The sequence below is a fragment of the Sinohyriopsis cumingii genome, chromosome 2 (genome assembly GCF_028554795.1).
Source record: "Sinohyriopsis cumingii isolate HCF-2022 chromosome 2, ASM2855479v2, whole genome shotgun sequence".
NCBI classification, from domain to species: domain Eukaryota; kingdom Metazoa; phylum Mollusca; class Bivalvia; order Unionida; family Unionidae; genus Sinohyriopsis; species Sinohyriopsis cumingii.
This window is the reverse complement of record NC_142962.1, coordinates 148,359,408-148,374,953: the sequence shown is the minus strand read 5'-3', so window position 1 is coordinate 148,374,953 and position 15,546 is coordinate 148,359,408. Positions and strand designations below refer to the sequence as shown.

The window sequence follows — 15,546 nt, the reverse complement described above, 5'->3', positions numbered from 1 at the left end:
CTATACAATGTTGAATTAGTCAGCATAGGAATAACTTCAAATGTAAACTATACAATGCTGAATTAGTCAGCATAAGAATAACTTCAAACATAAACTATACAATGCTGAATTAGTCTGCATAGGAATAACTTCAAACCTGTCAAACCATGTTAAACTCCCACTCACTGGATAATTAGAATGTAAACATTTTGAATATCCATTTTCTTCACAACATTTGTTTTCATTGTCATTCAGGTCCTCTTGAAAAGATCATGTATTATACAGAAAGCTGATAAAGACTTTGGTATAAAGTAGGTGTCATACCATAGTCAACACAGCTTGTGTATATGTGTACCAATATATCCAAAATATTATTAAATTACATTTACCATATATCCATGCAATTTTAATTGTGAACAAATCAATTTAATTATTTTCATAGTCCACCACATTTAAGCCAACAAGTAACCAAGAGTTGCAGCCTTATTTACGTTACGTCTATCTTAATGAGTTAGAGCCCTTTTTTACTTATGATCCATACTCATTGCTAAATGAATCTTTTATATCATACTGCATTTGAAGATAAACAGGGAAAACAACAGATATTCATTTGATCATTTGTTGGAATCTCAAAAAACAAAATTACCATAAATGGCACATTATATATCTAATCTGTGTTTAATAGTCCTCTGTGTGGGTAATTGAAAATTTTGTGCAAAAATCATTCTTCTCCTTTAATCATGGTCATACTGACTCTGACCTTTGATGCCAAACTCTAGAGGCTTCTTCCTTACCCAAAGTGCAAGCCATCCACAAGGTCTGGTCCAAGCGTATGATGCAGAACTCATGTTAGTGTATGTAAACCATCATTCTTTCAGTCAATGATCTTGACTTTTAACTATTAGTCTTCAAACTCGCTAGGGTTCTTCTTTAAGCGCAAGATATCCACAAAATCTGATAACTGTAGTTACTGGAGGATTTTACTTATTGTACAGTAATCATTGTACTTATTGTACAGTAATCATTTTACATTACTGTACAGTAATCGTTGTACTTATTGCACAGCAATCATTGTACTTATTGTACAGTAATCAATTTTCTTCTTTCAGTCATAGCGATTTTGAGTGCAAAGATATTCAGCCTGAAATCAATTAGGTTTTTCCTTACCCGAAGTACAAGTCCTCTACAATGTTTAGTTAACTGCAAATGGTGGACAACTTCAGTTTTTGTGCAGAAATAAAATTGGTAAGACACAGACAGAAGAATGGCTCAACATTAGACAGCTGGAAAACATCATAACATAATATACTCCGCCTTAGGGAAGGCGTATAAAATTAGTCAAGACCCCCAAAATATCATCTAGGTTGATTTAGATCTGCAGTTCACAGAGTTTTCATTGCTGTTGTGGTGAAGGATCAATAAATACCAAAGTAGACAAAGAAAAAGGAAAGGATTTTATAGCTTTATAAACAATCAAATATTTGGATAGGTAAACATAGTATTCACTTTAGTTCTATCAAACAATAATTGCTTAATTGTACTAAATTTTATGAAAGTTACTAAGCAGAACAAAATTCATCATGCAAATGCAAACTTCCAAGTTAAACAGTTATACTGATGGACAATGGTGAAAAACGAATTTAGCTCAGATTTCTTGATATTTAGCCAAACATCTAAGCTTCAATCTATGAAGTCCCAAAAGACAAATTTTGCTTAAATTCAATTTATGACATATAGGATGCTGGACAGACAGAAAGACAGACAGACATGGTGGATGGACATGGATAACACTATGTGACCACTCCTGAGAGAGACAATGCTGGAGATATAAATACTTGGGTGTGCTATGCAACTTTGGCTAGCATGTGTAATTTTTCCAGTTCTTAAAATTCTGCCATGAAAACCCATAATGACTGATAATGTCTAAGGATTTCGTATTATACAGGTATCCTGCTTATCACAATCAGCTCCAGATTCAAAATTATTTGAGTACTGGTATTGAAAATAACTGTAGTTTTCACTATAGCTTTGTAATACCCCAAAAGGTTATATTTATTTATAATCACCCCTCTGCTCTAGCAAGGATAAATGAAAATAAAAGTCTTGATGTTAATGCATTTTCTGAACCTAATGCAGAATTATGAGAACAGTAAAGATTTCTTCAAACACACAGCCCTTTTCAGGATTTAATATTAAATGTAAGATGACCATTTCAAGTCATTATATATTGTTACCTGTCTGCCTGGAATGAAGATCAGGGGGTCCACATCTAATGAAGGCATCCACAACCATTGTCAAGAATATTATTAGAACATCAAATCCTTATAAGCTATTAAAAGTTTCACTATCTGACCAAAATGATACCCATCCTCATCAGGAAAAGAAAATCTAGCATAATAAATTTTAAAAATGTATGGACTTGCTGCTGTAAAAATACCAATGAGCTGACTTCCAAATCAGGGTCTAATCCGAATATCCAAATATTCTCTACAATATGGTCCACGTTGTGGGACTTTCCTTATTTTAGTCCACTTTGTGGGACCTTATTTATCTATCTATCACAAGCCAACATGTCTTATGTAACAGTCTGAAAGCACTGCACAAGCCTAAGCCCCCAATGTTCATCACATGTAAATGAGACAAGGAAGGTTACTATACACAGTTTTTATCTGCAGAATCAAATATCCATATTCTAATCAATATTAGATCTCAAAAGACTGACCCTTGCTGTGATGCATACCCAACTAATGCAATAAATTATATCAGCTCCTTTATAGCTGATGTACACTATGATAATCCAGTTGAAGCCATTAGCTAATTAAGGGCCTTTAAACTGTACATAGCTACATTTGAAATTAATTTAGCTGCAAAAATATATCTTGGGGCGCTTTGTACTGTTTCTCAAAAGGACTGTTAAATAATTAATGGAAGCTCTATGCTGTAATGTAACAAGCATAGAATACTGTCTTATTGTTCTTATACATGACGTGGAAAGCATATTTTTGTTAAAAACTTGGTCAAATTGAACTATCTTTCCAGAATTCATTATTCTAAGGGAAACAACATTTCATTGCAGTCATAAAATATTCATGAGTTATCTCCCATGTAATAATATCTGACAAGTTTCTAAACTAAGAATTACCATGGAATCCAGATCTATCCCTTAAAAAAGTAACTTGCTGTGACATGCAACTGATGTCTGCTTGACTCTTGGGTGGCTTATAGGGGTCATTTATAGCTTACCGGTAATTATAATTTGTATATGTAATTAAGCAAGTGAAATGCCAGTGTAAGCAGATATAGGTACAATATCAATTAAAGAAATATTAACCTATGCTTCATCTACATTTCACTTATATGTGACACACAAGTAATTTATAAGTTGCATAAGCCTATATCAGTTAAGTATAAGTGAATATACATTAATGGACTTTGTCTTTCTCCTTGACAGTTTACTACAAAATGGTTTTAAGTCCAAGGTCTGTTGCAAAATAAAATCCAAGTCCAACAAAAGTTGCTACTATGAATTTTGTGATTGACATTTATAATTTCCCATAATATCTATTTATTTTAATGTGTCATATAGAAATATGGATTCTGTGTCCTAACTTCCATTCAGATATATTTATTGTAATGTATCATATTTAAATAATAACAATTTCATCAAGTTTTATTTCAAATCAAATCAAACCCACTGAACTAAAACTTTCAACTTTGATGGACCTTGATACCAATGCTAGAATAAAGCAACACATGTGTGTGTTCTAAACAACATGGCAAACAGGGTGACCCCTACAAGTCACCCAAGAGTCAAGCAGATGTCAATTGCATGTCACTGCAAGTTATTTTTTTAATAAGGGATTGAGCTGGATCCCATGGAATGAATATAAGTGTACAAAGTTTCATGGCTATATCCTAGTTTAGGAAAAGTAGCAACAACAAATTTCTGCTAACTGATGAATGGAAGGATAATGGACCATCCCATAACCTCTTCTGCTCTATGACAAAAACTTGCAAAATGAGGACATGAGTGAGAACACAGATATTGGGGACACACCTTGAACATGGCTTTCAATAAGAAATAAAGTAGCATCTGAAGTTAGTATGGGGCAGGGGGGTCAAACCACCCTCTGGTTGTCCATTGACACAATGCTGGTGGTGTGCGTGTTTGTGGGGGGTATGCTGGTGGGTGTGTTTGTGGGGGGTATGTTGGTGCCCTCCTTACTGTGAAATGGTATTTGTGTACCAACAAACATTAAACCACCATTCTTTGATAAAGATATGTGAAATTTGTTTGAAATAATTTTTTTTGTATTATAAAATTCTGAAATATTACGGGTTCCATCCTATTAATGATGAAAAAGTTATTTAACAATAATAATAATAATAATAATAAATACTTTATTTAGAGAAGGTAACTCGATTAGTTATAGAACTAATCTACCTTGAGGCCTTCTATCTGTTATATATAGTATATACAGTATATACATGATGTGAAGTATCTGGCTTGACACTAGATAATTAAGTGATTTTAAAAATCAAAAGTATCAAGCCTGGAACATATGCACAGGCATCTGTGAACACATAAACATATAAAAAATATAAAATATCATCCTGCATTGAAAGATTCAACTGTGAAAATGATGCAAAATTACAGAAAAGCAGGTGGTATTTATTGAACTAGAACTGTTCAACTGTCTCAAGATTTCATTCATTTGAGACATTGATTATGAAAAGAAGAAATGCTAAGAACCTGCCTTATGTCACTGGGAATGTTGTTCCATATCAGCGGACCAGTATATTGAAAACTTTAATAATAATAATAATAATAATAATAATAATAACAATAAAGACTTTATTTAGAGAAGGTAACTCAATTAGTTATAGAACTAATCTACCTTGAGGCCTTCTATCTGTTATGTACAATATATACAGTATATACATGATGTGAAGTATCTGGCTTGACACAAGATAATTAAGTGATTTTAAAATTCAAAAGTATCAAGCCTGGAACATATGCACAGGCATCTGTGAAAACATATGTTGGTGCCCTCCTTATTGTGAAATGGTATTTGTGTATCAACAAACATTAAACCACCATTCTTTGATGAAGATATGTGAAATTTGTTTGAAATAATTTTTTTTGTATTATAAAATTCTGAAATATTACGGGTTCCATCCTATTAATGATGAAAAAGTTATTTAACAATAATAATAATAATAATAATAAATACTTTATTTAGAGAAGGTAACTCGATTAGTTATAGAACTAATCTACCTTGAGGCCTTCTATCTGTTATATATAGTATATACAGTATATACATGATGTGAAGTATCTGGCTTGACACTAGATAATTAAGTGATTTTAAAAATCAAAAGTATCAAGCCTGGAACATATGCACAGGCATCTGTGAACACATAAACATATAAAAAATATAAAATATCATCCTGCATTGAAAGATTCAACTGTGAAAATGATGCAAAATTACAGAAAAGCAGGTGGTATTTATTGAACTAGAACTGTTCAACTGTCTCAAGATTTCATTCATTTGAGACATTGATTATGAAAAGAAGAAATGCTAAGAACCTGCCTTATGTCACTGGGAATGTTGTTCCATATCAGCGGACCAGTATATTGAAAACTTTAATAATAATAATAATAATAATAATAATAATAATAATAACAATAAAGACTTTATTTAGAGAAGGTAACTCAATTAGTTATAGAACTAATCTACCTTGAGGCCTTCTATCTGTTATGTACAATATATACAGTATATACATGATGTGAAGTATCTGGCTTGACACAAGATAATTAAGTGATTTTAAAATTCAAAAGTATCAAGCCTGGAACATATGCACAGGCATCTGTGAAAACATAAACATATATAAAATATCATCCTGCACTGAAAGATTCAACTGTGAAAATGATGCAAAATTACAGAAAAGCAAGTGGTATTTATTGTACTAGAACTGTTCAACTGTCTCAAGATTTCATCCATTTGAGACATTGATTATGAAAAGAAGAAATGCTAAGAGCCTGCCTTATGTCATTGGGAATGTTGTTCCATATCAGCAGACCAGTATATTGAAAACTTTTTTAAACAATTCCTTCTTTGGCCTTGGTATAATGTATTTTTTACTTCTTATGGACCTTAAATTTGGAGTACCATCAGCATCTCTTTGGTGAAAGATATTGCTTAGATAGACAGGAATGGCTTTTTTGGATACTTTATTTACACCTTTCTAAGAAATATTCTTTCATGTATTGTTCAAACCTTTATATTATTCATTGCATCCTGGAAATTGTCTATACACTGATCTAGAATTAAATGGCAAGCCTCTTTTGGAGTCTTAAAAGTGTTGTTATGTTTGAATTAGAGGTATTACCCCAAATTGCATTACAGTAGTCCAGATATAGCTGAATATAACTTTAATAAAAAATGACCCTATACTGAAGAGGAATGTATGTTTTGATTTTCCTCAGTAGCCAAAGATAAGAATGTACCTTTTTTAAAATGTGTTTAATGTGAATAGACCATGTAAAAGATTGTTATCTATGAATTCACCAAGAATTTTATCCTGAGAGGTCATATTAACGCTCACATTGTCAAACAGAACCTGGAGTTTGTTGCTATCTAGTTTGCTTGTTTTTGCTGCATTGTAACTAGTCGGGCTTTCGGTTTTTTTTCTGTATTTATGATCATACTGTTTTCCTTGCACCATACTTGAAGTCTGTTGAGAGCATCTTGTAAGTTATTTTCAAATACCGTTTTGGTTTTACCAATCTCAGACAATGTAGTATCATCTGCATAGAGGTCAGGGGAAGAAACTGAAGTTCCAATCTTAAGAGGTAAGTCATTGATAATTAGAATCAATAACACCAAGAATAAAGCCCTGTGGTACTCCACAATTAATATTTTTATTCTGAGAAAGTTGACCATTTGAAGATACTTTTTGCATTCTGTCGGTTAAGTAAGAAGTAAACCAGTTTAGGGAGCTTTCAATGCATTGATAGATTTTTAGTTTTTCAAGCAAAATTTCACGGTCAACAAGATCAAAGCTTTGCAAAACATGCAGATTCATCAAGTTCATTGATATTAATACTGAACCATGGCAATATGTTGTTAGTTCTTTGAAATGTATCTCTGTTTTTCATAAATGCTAAAAGCACCATTTTAACTTAGAACCAAATAGACATCATAAGAAGTTTTTTGATGAAAACTCCAAGTTGATAGTGACCATCCATTGAGGATGAGTATCAATAATTAGATTTTTAAGATGGCTGCCATGATGGCAGTATTAACTGTCCAAAAAGCACCATTTTTTATTAGGACTAAATAGACCATGGGATGAATGCAAGTGTGTAAAGTTTCATGGTAGTTCCAAGTAGTTTATAAAGAGTAGCAATAACAAATTTATGCTAAATGATGGATGAACGGATTATCCCTTAAACTGATGGATGGAGGGACAACGGATTATCCCTTAAACTGATGGATGGAGGGACAACGGATCATGTCCATAAGCTCTTCTGATCTATGATAAGTAAAGCTGAAAAGGTGTTAAAAAAGAACAGGAAAATGCAAGCTGCCAGGAAATAAAATAACATGGAAAAATATGAAAAAATTCAAGTTTCATAATAAACAAACTAAAATCAACAATAATTGTTGGCAAGATTTTTAGTGACTCATTACAATGCCGGTCATAGTATTGTAGTTGGGAGGTAAAAAGATACTGTGCATTATATACATCTCTGCCAGTAGCTGTTCATATGTTTGTGGTTCTTTTTAGGGTATTTAAGGGTTCTTCCTCTACCAAAGTATAGTGACAACCATGTATAGCCTGACAAGTGCTGAATAATGGCATTAAACCCCAAGAAAGCCAAAAACAAATCTAATCACAAATTGTATAATTAATCTTGATATAGGATTAACACTGAAGCCAAATTTAGCCTGCCAAAAGAATTTAATTAATGCCAACTGTTTTTTGTCCCTAGAGCTCTTTAAATCCAATTAAGACCATTATACATTAACATCTGTAATACTTTCAGAATTACTTCTGAACACACCTAGTTTAATCCCATGTGGTTATTGTCTGTTGAATTAGCAATGAAAGTTTTATGCAGTCACTTCAGTCAGGTTATCACAGGAAATGTTATCTTAATTATATTACACTGCAAATAAGGTGTGAAGAAAAACAGGAACAAATTCTGCTCTGGATATGTTTTTTAATAATAATTTTGAGTATGCAGATTTCAATGAATGATGGAAGGGATGGGAGAAACCCCAATTACTCCTAACAAACTGTGCAGAACCAGATCTGCTGGTGCATTATGCAACGGCAGATCTGGGTCAGTGCAGTTTGTAGTTGGACTCATAGACAAGTACATATAGTACATGTTAAACTCTTTTCCTGGAGGGTTTTAAAAGTCATACAAAGCCAAATGGCCAAACACAACTATAATAAAACTTAACAATTATCAGGGGGATTGCTTTAGTGAAACATAATAACTATGCAGCCAGAAGCTTTCCTGCTCTACCTTTAATTCCCCATGTAACTTAACACCCTGGCTAAAGCAATATCCTCCTGCCCACTTATAGTATATACTGGCTTATAAGTAGAGTCAAACTGTAAACATCAATGATCCATATCTAATATAGCATATTGCACCTGCAAATCTGAGTCTATATTGTTTGTTGTGCTGATTACTCCTAACAAACTTCACAGATCCAGATCTGCTGGTGCATTATGCAATGACGGATATGGGACTGTGCAGTTTGCAGTAGGTCTTGTCTTATAAATGAGTATACGGTAATCATCAAAACTATTTGCCCAAATTTCATTTATTGTTGAGATAGGTCCCCATCAGGTTAACTGTGTGTGTCCCCTGTCTAATATCATTCTCAATCCAACAGTGTGCCAATAGGTATTAAATTTAGACCACTGAAAAACAGCTGCCAATTTGACCAGACAACTACACCATTTTTTGCCACCAGTCTATCACCATCAAAACTTGGAAATAAATTCAATCTTTTCTACCAGTTCCACTCAGCAGTCAAGCCACTGCAGCCAATGTTTGTTTTTCATGAAATACTGTATATTACAGCAAAAATTACATATTCCCCAGAGATCAGCAAGATCTGTTTTTGTTACTTGGAATAATAGAGATAAATCAGGCAAAATAAATATTTCATTAATAATCACCATAAGATTTGCAAAACTGATTAAGCTGAAAATTGTTTTCTACTCTGCTTGAAATAAATTAAGTTTTAAATCTGCCCAAGATCTGCAGCCCTCTCAAATGGTATGATCTATATCCACTTTACCTAAAAGTGATACTTTTTCATTATTTGTAAAATTAAAATGGTTTCAGTTATTTCTTTCAGACTTTCAGTTTCTACTCAAAACATATTTAGAAAAAGTAGTACTGATACCTTAGACAAATCTTTCTTCCCAATTACTACACACCATGAAATTCCTACCAGTAATCATCTGTTTAGAGTCTCTGCATGATTACAGGACAAGCCCTTATACCCTGGAGGTTTCTTGATGGAACTGAAAGATGTAAACTGGCAGATCCTCTATGCTTCACCAGATGCAACTTAAAGTGAAATGACAGCATACATGTCAGTCAGTCAGTCTGTCTGTCTGTTTCTTAATGATACCCTGAATTGAAATGTGAATTAGCAGACCAGTTGGTATGCTTCAGGAGATGCAGCTTCAGACAAATGACAGCATACATGTCAGTCAGTCAATCAGTAAGTCAGTATGGCTGTCTCTTAATAATATCCTGAACTGAAATGTGAATTAGCAGACCAGTCCATGCTTCATGAGATGCACCTACAAACAAAATGACAGCATACATGTCTGTCTCTTAATGATATCCTTAATTGAAACATACAAACTAGGAAACCAGCCCATGCTTCGTGAGATGCAGCTTCTAGCAAACGACAGCATACATGTTTCTCTGTCTGTGTCTGCTCTGGTATGTCGGGGACTTTTGTGTTTTGGACTTGACATTGAAAGAGATGCCATCATCCTCATGGATGATATGCTGGTACATGGTAGATTTACTCCAAAAGAATCAACAAGAACACCTGCTGAACATTACTCAATGATGTGATGTGATGTGATGTGATTTGGATTTTTAACGTAGCTTTAACAATTTTTCAGTCATATCGCTACGATGTCTGCAATGTGGCAGTTTATAGTGATGTCCAGCACTGGGGCATCATGCCGCAGACATGTAGCATGATGTCCCACCCAGTCACATTATCCTTACACCGGGCCAACCAGTCCTAACACTAACGTCGTAATGCTGAGCGCCAAGCGAGGCAGCTGTTAGTACCGTTTTTGTAAGTCTTTGGTATGACTCGGCCGGGGATCGAACCCATGACCTCCCGCATCCGAGGCGGACGCTCTAACCACTAGGCCACCGAAGCGGTCATTACTCAATGAAGCAGAATCATTGGATGGATAGATTTTAACAGCAATATGTTTGGCTGCATCATGCCAAGCTAGTGTGTTTCCCGACAACACTGAGGCAGCCGACTCGAGCTGGACTAGGTGGGTATTGAACCAGTACTCCTTGGATATGATGCTCTATTCAGCTACCACAGCTTCCCTGAAGTGATATAAAATCCCAAGGATGTTTACCGAGATTATGCAGTCTGTTTACTTTTACAGGCTGGTTTGCAAAACTGACAGGTGTTTTTTTTAGGCCAAGTGCAGAAAGATCATCTGCACTTAATGGTTATTTAATTCAAAGATCAGTTATTTGCAAAATGCAACATAACTAATGATGAATTTTTTGGAGGTTATGTTCCAATCATTGTTGACATATAGTTGGACAGTTTTGGTTCAAGTAAATGTACAGCTCATCAATTAACATGGCTTAAATGCTTTAATGCTTTATCAAATAAAATGAATTTCCAGGAATTCACAATTGCTTGTTTTCTACTTCTCTTTAACAACTGATGGCATCCCTGATACTTTTTTAGAAATTTCAACACATTAAATTCTGGTATCAAAATGTTTCTAATATGTTTGAGATTTCAAGTTCAGAAGATACATGCAAGTCAGTAGAGTACAAAATTATTTGTCATGGGTGCTGAACCTGACATGATGGTCAAAAGAACACTCAGCTTGTCTTGGACCTTTGCATGCTGAGCTTGAGTACATCTGTAATTAATTTATCTGAACAATATCACTGAACATATTCTTAGATTTATGCAGAAACTGGGTTTAATAAAACTGAATTGATACATGTTTGGTATCATGCTCACAAGACAGTAGAACTAAACATGAGACCCAAGTGGCCACAGATTGATCATCTGGCCAACATCTGCTAAACAACCAAATCCAAAGGCAATTTGCCAATGGTCTAGATGGATGCTTCTGTTAAAATTGATTCCAATGCTGCTGATTGCATAATTCATGAAAAGAAATGTTTCAACGTTTCTCTAGTTCCTCCATACATGAGGGTCTACAATACTGAAAGGTTCCTACTAGCCAGGGTGCTCTGTGTCAAAGTTGATTACATTTTTATCCAGAATTGTTTTAAAGATACAGTTGTGTAAATATTTTTTAGTATTTTGTAACAGCAGCCATATCTGATAGGAGAAAAGCCTCATTTGTCAAAATCTGAAAGATCTTCAACCTACGACACCTTCCATCAAAACTGGTCATAGCCTGTTATTTGACTGTTTAGAAGAAGTTATTAAGGTTTTTGAAGTAAAAACATAAAAGCCGTTTGTGCAGTATGTTTTTTGTAAAATCTGGTAAAATTTTGTTTAGCTGCTTTTTGTTGTTTAAAGGATTTTAATATTTGTATGCCAGAATGCTTTCTCTGTCTGAATAGTTTCAGTGAAGTTGACTTAAGGTTTGTCCATTTTTACTCTCCTCTGCATCATCAGAAGACAACCATCAAGACAGATCTTTGGGTCATCATCAATTTGATGTAAAGTGCATGAAATTATGACCAACTAAACATTATATGACCATTCATTCTGAATAAGTTATGATAAATTGATTTTCAACAAAGCCACACTGAACGCCCTAGTGGATGACATCATTTTCATTTAGAACCAACCAGACATCATAAGAAGTGGCTGGCAAAAAGTCGTATTGACATTGGATTTTTAACCAGAAGACTTCATATGATGACTCATTGCTCCTTAAATGAAAATGGCACCAATGCACTGTCCATTATGTCCATAACAGCAACCATCTGACATTTTTTAATCAGCTCTTCGCCTGAACAAAATGTCAGACTAAAATGAGGCTTTCATTCAGATGGTTGCTGTTATGGACATAATGGACAGTGCATTGGTGCCATTTTCATTTAAGGAACAATTAGACATCATATGAAGTCTTCTGGTTAAAAATCCAATGTCAATATGACTATTCGTTCAGGTGGGCTAACTATAACTAGATTTACAATTTGGCTACCATGATGGACATATCAATCTCAAGTGAGATCCATTTTCTTATGGACCAACATGACATCATAATAAGTGTTTAGGTGAAAACCACATGTTGAAATGACCATCCAATCAAAAGGAGTTGCAATAACAAGATTTTCAAAATGGCTACAGTCAGCTATAACTGATGTCCAGGTAGCACCATTTGAATTTAGAATCAACCAGACCATGTGGTCAGTGTGCCTGTATAAAGCTTCATGGCAATAATGCAAGCAGTTTACCTACAGGTAGTTGAGATAACAAATATGTGTTAATGGACAAAACGACAGAGGATGGACAACAGAAGACATAAGTCTATCACCAGTAGAGCTAACAAATGATATTAAGGGAGACCAGGTGGATGAGGATGCTTCTTCAAAATTCATGTTTCCAAGGGCAAACTAATCAACTGTGAATATGTGCAATTTAAATTGTTATTGTTTTATATGTCTTGAGAGGAAAAAACAAATTAACACTCTCACATCTGCATACAAATCCTGTTAATATCATTACCATTTCTGTAAGACTTACTTTTATTTTCCTTTGAGACTCTTCAATATTTTCATTGGATTACTGACATGTCACTGGTTCAGTCAATAAATCAGCAAAGTCAGAAATGGTGTTGATAAGTTATACCATGGGAGCTATATACTGATGTTGGTTGAGTCAATTCACAGAAAATGTAATATTCCTTTTGGAAAGATTTACAATCTATTCTATGAAAGGAGGCACTTTGTGAATTATCTTCAAGTTGTCATCAGTCTACACACTGGTCCAGAAGCGAGACAATTATTTTAACCATTACTAAATCCCTTACCAAATTTGCTTTCATGCTTTGTACTCCTTCAAAAGTTTTCAATGGAACAAAAGTCATGATGTAAAGACAATTTCTAAATCAAATAAAAGGTATAACTTGGTAAAATCTAATTGAAAAAAGGTGAACATCAAACTTAAGACCTAGGTCTACTTAAAATTAGGCCTCGTACAATCAAACTGTGAATAGGTCTGCTTAAAATCATGCCTCAAAAATCAAACTATGCCCAGGTCTGCTTAAAATTAAGCATCATTCCACTTAAGGCTAGGTCTATTTGCAATACGGTCTCAAATTTTGTTTCAATCCTATGAGCCTTTCAAAAGTTAAAAAGGAGAAACGTAATTCATGAAATAGAGAATTACATGCAAGATGGAAATATAACATTATAAACCCTGACAAGAATAAGTGAAAGAATAAATCTGGAAATATATATTTTTCTTATAAAACTTTCTGCATTGATCTAATTGGGGAGAGAAAAAAATGTGCACAGGCCTCTGCATTATGACCAAAACCAGACTGGCAGCACTTTTCATTATTATTTACAGCTTATGCAGTCAAAGATAGACAGTAGATTAAGGAACCAATCTGAAATAATTTAATTCCATCAAATAGGAAAGAATTTAATGGCTTCATTGAAGAGACAATTATATTAGTGGGTAACTGTAATCTGCAGCTGTATCTACTACTTACTACTGTATCTCAAGTTACCATAAACAATGTAAAATAAATATTTAATCATATTTTAAATTTACTGTAAGCACTGCAAAATGAAACTTTAATCATATTTTAAAGATAGTGAAAATTTGCATCAATAAAAAATTTTGGCCAACAAGAATGTTACATCACCATCTCAAAGAGTTTAAAACACTACTGTATAAAGGATAATTTTTAAGCTATTTTTATTTGTGCTCATTTTTACATGTCCTGTCTTTACATAAAAATAAATACAAACATTTACATGCATTATAATTCATAGCCTGATGCCTGGGGCCACTCTAAATCTAAATCAGGCCCCTCTGTATCCTAAGTGAGTGTGACCTAATTTGCCTAACAGAACACTCTGCATGCAGACAAAATGCTGCATTTCCTTCTGAACTCACTGAAAGTCCCTATCCCAATGAAGATTGTCTGCTTCCTTATATAGAAAGCTGTCAACCTTGTGTAGAAAGCAAAGCAGGTGACCAGCGAATAGGGAACATTAATATTTATGTTCACTGTATTTGATTGGTTAGTTATAATTAACACTCACTTCTCAGTCATGCATAATTATGAGCTGTCACTTGCTAATGCTTACAGAGTAATGCATTAATGGTTAAATAAATCAGGCAGTACCTATGTGATTGTTGGACCGTTAAGTCTAAGCTACAAGATTAGCAACTTAAGAAAGCATCCCAGATCTTTTTCCTCAAGATAACTGAGATAATTACATTTTATTTAAATCCATTTTGTTCCTAGTTGGTAGCCACTGTGTCTACTGATATATGGAGTCTGATAATGTGAGGCATCAACAGTTTAATGACATGAACCTGAATTACAACACCCACCCACCCCAAGCTATTCTTTGTACCAACTGAAAATAAAGAAAACAACATGACTCTGCACTTTATATTATATGTTGTGAACTTCAATCAAGCAATCTGTACATTTTTTGCAGAATTCATTAAATGAAGCTACACAAAGTCTGCTAAATTTATGATGATGATGAAAACACAGTACATCAACCTGAAGGTAAAGCTGAAGATACAAATAGGCCAAGATCCCAAGAACAGCATACATTTAGCAGCGTTTTACAGCACCTCAGTACCAAAGTGGTGCCTAGAAAAGGTTAAGTTTGAAAAATATAAAATTGAACTGCACAAAAATTTAGGAGAAAATAAAGCCTTGAAAAATAAATCTAAAATTTAGTGCAAGTCAAATATAAAGCATAAAGATGTTAAAATTTTGAAAAGTATATAAAATAACAGATAAAGGTAAAACCTGTAAAAACCATAAAAATTATTAACATTTGTTGTATAAATCGCACACCCTTATAAAGTCCAAGATTTTCTTGGTGGTACTTCCTTGCACAGTTTCTTCGGCAGTTGATATCAAACGACTTCTGCTGTATGCCAAAAGGTGAAGTTTGCTTTCTGAACATTGGTATTTGGGCCTAAATGCTGCATCATATGTAAGGTGAGATTGATTCATATGTGAGGTGAGATGGAATCATACACAAGGAGAAACGGATCAGTTTTGTAGCATAGTGAGGAGCCAGTTTTGATCATATGAGATAAAATGATTTTCATTTGCCTC

The 15,546-nt window shown here is 33.9% G+C and overlaps 1 protein-coding gene across 2 annotated transcripts in view; it reads right to left on the bottom strand.

The window, feature by feature from the left end:
- The window catches only part of LOC149806048 (calcium-dependent protein kinase C-like), a 278,539-nt gene that overhangs the window by 87,582 nt on the left and 175,411 nt on the right, over nucleotides 1-15,546 (bottom strand). The window lies entirely within an intron of this gene.